Source organism: Budorcas taxicolor, chromosome X (genome assembly GCF_023091745.1).
Source record: "Budorcas taxicolor isolate Tak-1 chromosome X, Takin1.1, whole genome shotgun sequence".
Lineage (NCBI taxonomy): Eukaryota > Metazoa > Chordata > Mammalia > Artiodactyla > Bovidae > Budorcas > Budorcas taxicolor.
This window is the reverse complement of record NC_068935.1, coordinates 91939302-91946455: the sequence shown is the minus strand read 5'-3', so window position 1 is coordinate 91946455 and position 7154 is coordinate 91939302.

Sequence of the window (7154 nt, the reverse complement as noted above, 5' to 3'; positions counted from 1 at the left end):
AATTAAATGGTGTTCTAAAGGGAACTCAAAAGACTGTGTGCGTGCGTGCGTGCATGTGTGTGTGTGTCTGTCTGTATGGATGTTTGGGTGGATGTATATATGAATGTGTGTATCTATATGCATACACATACCCTTTATATAAAGAGACAGATCTATTTATCTATATATATTTTATATATATATAAAAATATATGTGTATGTATGTATATATAAATATATATATGTTGTGTGTGTGTGTGTATATATATATATATATATATATATATACATGCACACACATACATACATGATGATGTCCCAGAAGATTTACTGAATTTCCCAGAAATGCTTCCACTGCTATGGAGTGGTGGGTTTCAGAAGACCACAGTTTAAAAATCCTTACTAAGTCATAGCCCATCACAATTACAAGAAGATGGGCTTCTCTAAGCAGACAAAAAGTACTTTCCAGAGATTGCCTGTTCAGAACAACAAACAGTTGGATTGTTACAAGCTTAATCTTGATCAGAGTCCTCACATCCCCTATGGTAAAAACAGGAGGTTGGAGTAGGATTGGGAAGAGTTGGGCGTTTTCTTATGAAGGAGCAGCCTGGTTGGGAGAGAGAAAGCAGATGGAAGGTAGTTACCAGGGCTTGCAGCCAGTTTGGGGAAATCTCATCTGAAACTCTAGGATCAAACTGGCCTTAGGCTAGAATTGATTGCCATGAATCCCTGAAGGAGAGTGGGTAGGGAAGTGTGAGGAAATCGACAATTTGATTTTACATGCCTAGATTGTTTCATTTATTCATTGACATTTTGACTACTGGATCTTTTCATTTGCTTTGCAAGGAAGACTTCAGAGGACTCTGGCCTGGGCCAACAGGGGTGTTCTATGAAAGGTTCCTGGCCCCCAAGTAAGATCAGAATCTGCCCGGGACAAAGAGTCTGTTACTCTTTGCCAGAGATACTCTTGAGACAACCTTGCACTTCCAGTTTCCCTCCTCAGCAGCCTAAGTATAAGGGATGGGAACATGGCTTGCAACAGATTAGCATGTGTCTTCATTCAGGAATTGAGGCTTCTAGCCTCATACACCTCCTTTTGGGCTTTGTAATATTCTTGCCCAAGAAGTACCATTTCTACAGGAACACAACTGACTAGACTTCTAGCAGGGTCCTCTCTCTTTTTGAAAAACCTCATGCGCCTTAACCCAGAACAGGTCCTGGGTGACATTTTTCCAGACAACCAGAAAGCTGTTTGCCTTCTGCCCACTTACAATGAGTGTATCATGAAAGACTGAAGATGTCTCAGATTGTTTTATCCTAGTCTGGCCCAGTTTAAGAGAACCCACAGTTTGCAGAGGTGGGGAGGTCTAGAATGCCTCTTCCCCTACCCAGACACTTCTTACATAAACCAGAGCAGGATGACAAGAATGCGTACCCAGGCAAATGTAACCAATAATAAAGTGTACAAAAGCTTCCTCTATGGAATTGGCTCCCCTAGTTTTCCCCGCTCTTTTCCTAGCCTGCCCAACCTTTCACAACATCTTGATGGTTAGGACTTCTATTTCCAGCAAGAGAAGGATTTAATAGCGAACTTACATGACTTGGAAATTTCTTTCTGGAACCACAGAGGGAGGAATCCTTTGGAGCTCTAAAAGTAACCAGAATCACTGAACTGTGTTAACTAGCTAGCTAGCTCCATTTTCTATTTGGAAGTACTTGGAGTTATATAAGGTATTTTCTTCAGTTGCTGTTTCTGTAAATCTTGAATCTATTTGATATGATCAAATGACAGTATTGTTAACTCTCACAGCATTAAGAAGATATATTATTTTGTAGGCATTCACTGTGAGAAGTAAAACTGCTGTTTGACAGGGATGATTCCAGTTTGCCAAAAGGCTTGCTTTTCTCCCTTCCACACACCTCCACTTTCTCCTAGCCTGGCCCAGAATGAAACAAGTGACTCACTTCCAACTTTGATTTTTATTTAGATTCAGAATTTTGAGTTTGTAAGGTTACAAGAAAGAACTATAAAGGGCCATAGTCCTATTATTTTATCTGCCAAGACATATAATTTTGAAGTCAGAAAGACTAAGGTTTATCACTGGAAGATTAACTTTTTCTAGTTTCAAGATCAACTTTTTCTAATTTCTTTCAAATTAGGGAACTGAGTCTGTTCTTTGTTGTGAGTACCACTTGAAGAGACTGTCATCCTTCATTTGAGGTTCAATTTCTGACTTTCTTGAACAAAGTCATACATCATTTAGGAAACCCCAGAAATGACCCCTTTACTTTGTAGGGCCATAAGCAAAAGCACCCTGGATATATACAGCCACAGATCCTCAAGGACTTGCAGTTCTTGATTTCTGCTGGTATATCTTGGGGTCAGCCTATAACTCCCACCCTTATTCAGTGGCCAGTCTAGTCTGGACCAGGCCTGATAAAAGTTCTGCTCACTTGTACCATTTTCATTCTAAGCCAGTAGGACTTTGGGTAGACTTTAAAACCGAAGAAATGGCACTTGCTTTAGCTAGTGACATTTGGTTTTTGTCTGCATCTTGATTTCCTGGCATCATTGGCCAAATCACATTAACTTGTTTTAATCACTGAGAAAAAGTCATGTAAGGCATTAGAGAGGGTGGTTAAGAAGGGGCTTGGGGTAAGAAAGTTTATGTAGGGTAAAAAGAATGTGGAAGTAACTGCTTGGCTATAGAGATCCAGTCCACTGGAACCTTAGAAGGCTTCTGTAAGCATGTCAGTGCTACCCTTTCGGCCTTTAAGACTCCCCACCCCACATTGAAATGACAGTACAAGTAGACCACAGTTTAAGTAGTTAGTTAATTCTACTAAGGTTTAATCATTTTACTTGTTCAGTTCCTAATGCATATTTCCCAAATATGCTCGGGGTTTCGGAGGGTAAGTTCTCACTATTCCATTGTGTGTCACCCTATATTTTTCTCCCTCTTGTGACTTTGGCACCTTCTTTTATTTGACTTTCCATTTTCTTTTCCCTTAGCTTATTGCTATAGTCTGCTGGTGCAGGTAGAGCTCAGTGTACCTATTCCCCTATTACTGCTAATTATCTTCAGGATTGTCAGAGGTTATTTTGCTGTTCGAAGAAAAGAACTTCATATTTTTTTTACAAAACATTTTTTCCAAGGTAAAAGCAAAATAAAATACCCCCTGTGCTAGGGTGCCCACTGCAGCTTTTGACATTGCCCTTGTACTTTTTTATAGATGCTCTCTTTGTCCGTGTTGGTAGTAACTGATGACTAGTGGATTTTCATGTAAATGAAACAAATTACATATTTCAGTTTTTATTAATCATTCATAACCCCGCCAAAGCTGATGAATTCATTTTAGTTACTTCCCAGAAGACACTTCCTCATCCACCTTTTATTTTATTCTATTCTATTTCTAGAATAACATACTAGGTAAAGAAACTTTAACTACAAGGATTCATTGAGTTTTAGTGCTCCCTGATAAATGATGTTATTGACCAATGTAAAATCTTTCAATGTTTTTTCCTGTGTTAATATCTCTTCTCCTGTGCTCTTGACAGTGTGTTTAGTGGATGGATAATATGTATTTCTCTTCCAAATTCCCTGCCTTTTTGGCCCACCTCACCACAAAAGCTCCATAGTTTATTAATGTAAGTTTGAATGGATGCTTCTTAGGGGAAACTGCAGGAGTTAAGGAAAGTGTTTCAGAAAGGAATGAAAATGTCTCAGGAGTTGTTCTGTGATGGAAATTGGTCTGGTGTTCTGTTAATGCTGATGGAAAGAAACTTACAGTGCTTAATAAAAGTCTATTCTTTCAGTTTAAAAATGTGAAATAATTTTGGGTGTGTGAAATTTAATTTCTTTTCCCATTTCTGGATTTTTTTCTGTAAATAGAGGATATACTTGTCTCAATTTAGAAGTGTTAAACAGAAACTTAGAAGCCTGTTTGTAGTTGAACATTAGAGCAAGAGAGCTAGTACAAGAATCATTAAAAGGAAGGGCATATTTTTTAAAATATAAATTTATTTTAATTGGAGGTTAATTACTTTATTGTATTGGTTTTGCCATACATCAACATGAATCTGCCACGGGTGTACACGTTTTCCCCATCTTGAACCTCCCTCCCTGTACCATCCCTCTGGGTCATATTTAGCTTCCTGCTGAACTTCTTTATTTGGATGTTCTAAAGGCACCTTTGACTTCACATTTCCCAAACTAAACCTATCTTCTCTTCGAAAGCCTGCTTCTCTCCATGAGTGACACTACCTTCTACTCAATTGTCTATACCACAAACCAACCTGGGAGTTATCCTTGATGCATGCCTTTCCCTCATTTCTCAAGTCCAGTTTGTGACAAGACCTGTTGGTAACACTCAACCATCTTTCTTTTTCTCACATCTGTCCCTTTTATCTCCCCACTTGCTGTGATTTAGTTCAGGCCTCCTTATGTTTCACCTGAATTGTTGTAGTTGCTCCTCTGCCTTATTCCTAACCAGGCAACTGTGAGCTAATTTTGTGTCTACGTGTATGTACCTTTTCCCAGTGAAAGGGTGCGTACCTTTTTCCATTGCTTAAAAAAGTCTTAAGAAGTTAAGAACCACTGCTTTAATCCATCATGCTTATCAGCTTCCAGAGGAATCTGTCCTGACATGCTACATGCCTGCTTCCATGGTGCATTCATGATCTGGAAGCTTCATTTCCTGTCACCCCAACTTGCTCTAGCTACACTAAAGCGCATCCTACACATTACACTGTTAATATCCACTTCTTCTCATTTGCTTATATCATTTCCTAGAATCCCTCTCTCTCCTTGTCTCTGGTGCAGTGTCAACTTTTCCCTCCAGATTCAACTCATGTCTTTTTGGTTCTTTTCCTGATCCCTTACTGGGGTCCCTGTACAGACTCACCACAGCCAATCCCTGTAGCACTTCACTGTATCTCTGCTACTAGACTAAACTTGAACAACTTTGTCTTGGCATCTACCACTGTGCATGCACTTAGAAATGTTTTAAAAGGACACATGCACCCCAATTTACAATAGCCAGGACATGGAAGCAACCTAAATGTCCATCACAGAGGAATGGATAAAGAAGATTTGGGTGACTTCCCTGGTGCTCCTATGGTTAAGAACCTGCCTTGCAATGTAGAGGACAAAGGTTTGATCTCCAATGGGGAAGCTAAGATCCCACATGTCGTGGAGCAGCTAAGCCCACATGCTGCAACTAGGAAGTTCAGGCACCACAAGAATGTTGTGGCACCACAATGAAGAGCCACCACAGCCAAATAATAAAAAAAAATATATTTTTTAAAAAAAGAAGATGTGGTACATATACACAATGAAATATTATTCAGCCATAAAAAGGAATGAAATTGCATCATTTGCAGATATGTGGATGAATCTAGAGAGTGTTACACAGAATGAAGTAAGTCAGAAAGAGAAAAACAAATATCATATATTAACATGTATATGCGGGTCTCATGAAAGGTATAGATGAACTTATTTGCAAAGCAGAAATAGAGACCTAGGGAACGACTGTATGGATACCAAGGAGGAAAGGGGTGAGTGGGAGGAATCGGGACATTGGGATTGACACAGATACGCTACTGATTGTTGTGGCTCAGTTGCTAAATCATGTTTGACTCTTTGCAGACCCCATGAACATGGATATTTTATATAAAGTAGATAACTGCTGGGAGCATCCTGTATAGCACAGGGAACTCTGCTTATGCACTGTGATGACTTAAGCGGGAGGGAAATCCAAAAGAGATGGGATATATGTATATGTATGGCTGATTCACACATGCAGAAGAAGCTCACACAACATTGTAAAGCAACTATATGCTAATAAAATCAATAACTTTAAAAAGAAATGTTTGATAACTAAATTAAGGACAGCTAAAATACGTTTGAAAATGTTATATGGTGCAAAACAGATTTTTGAGGCAGAGGATGTGTTGGTGACAAAATGCAGGAAGATTGAATATGAATGTTCATCACTGAATGCCAGTCATTTAAATGTGCTTTTAAATGGGGCTCTTAAAAGAAAAAAAAAAACAAAACAGAATCTTGACTTCCCTGGTGGTTCAGTGGTAAAGAATCTACCTATCAATGCAGGACACAGATTCCATCCCTGATCCGGGAAGATCCCACATGCTACAGAGCAAATAAGCTCATGCGCCACAACTATTGAGCCTGTGCTCTAGAGCCTGGGAGCTGCAACTACTGAAGCTCATGTACCCTAGAGCCAGTACTCTACAACAACAAGAGAGACCACTGCAATGAGAAGCCTGCACACCTCAACTAGAGAGTAAGCCCTGCTCACCACAGCTAGATAAAAGCTTGCATAGCAGTGAAGACCCAGTACAGCCAAAAATAAAAATAAAATTTAAAAGAGTTAAATTTTTTTTTGAAGAGTTCTGAGTCATCTTTGAGCAATAGACTGATGCTTAAAGCAGAATCTGAAGCCAGGACTCTAGAGTAGATTCTTACTTTACTGCTTCTGCTAAGTGTTGCTAGCTAGGCTTGACCTCTGTGACTGCTCTGTGCCCTGTGTGTACAGGTTGTAGAAGGAAATAGCTGAGCCTAAAGGCAAGCGTTAGAGGTTACTGAAGTTTGTAAACACTTTCCCTTAAATGAAAATGAAGGACCTAAGCTACTCCATTTTGTTAACAGAAAAACTCCATTTTGTAAGGTTCCGGGAAAAGAGCCTTTGAAAATCCAAGAGCGTTTGGAAATCCCCTGACCTCACCCCACCACCCTCGAGCCAATCGGACCCCAGACCAAAATCTCCTGACTTAACGTGGTCTACCTAGGTAATGGAAACCAATCAGAACCCGTGGCCAGCCCGGGAAAATAATAACCAATCAGAAACCAACACCTAACCCTTCCACAGAAGGTAACCAATTAGACATCTTCCAACCTGGAAACTCCCGTTTTTCAAATTTCTCACACAAGAATACCCTATATAAGCAATGTAACCCAGAACTTGGGGCTCCTCCCTACAGCCGCTGCGTCGGTGGGAGCCCCAGCTCGAGCTTGGTAATAAAAACTCTCTTGTTTTTGCATCGGATATCGGCTCCCTGGTGGTCATTGGGAGATGTCGCGACTTGGGCACATTTGGGGGCTCGTCCAGGATCTCCCACCGGCTCCACGGGAAGACCGATCCGGAGAGTCATC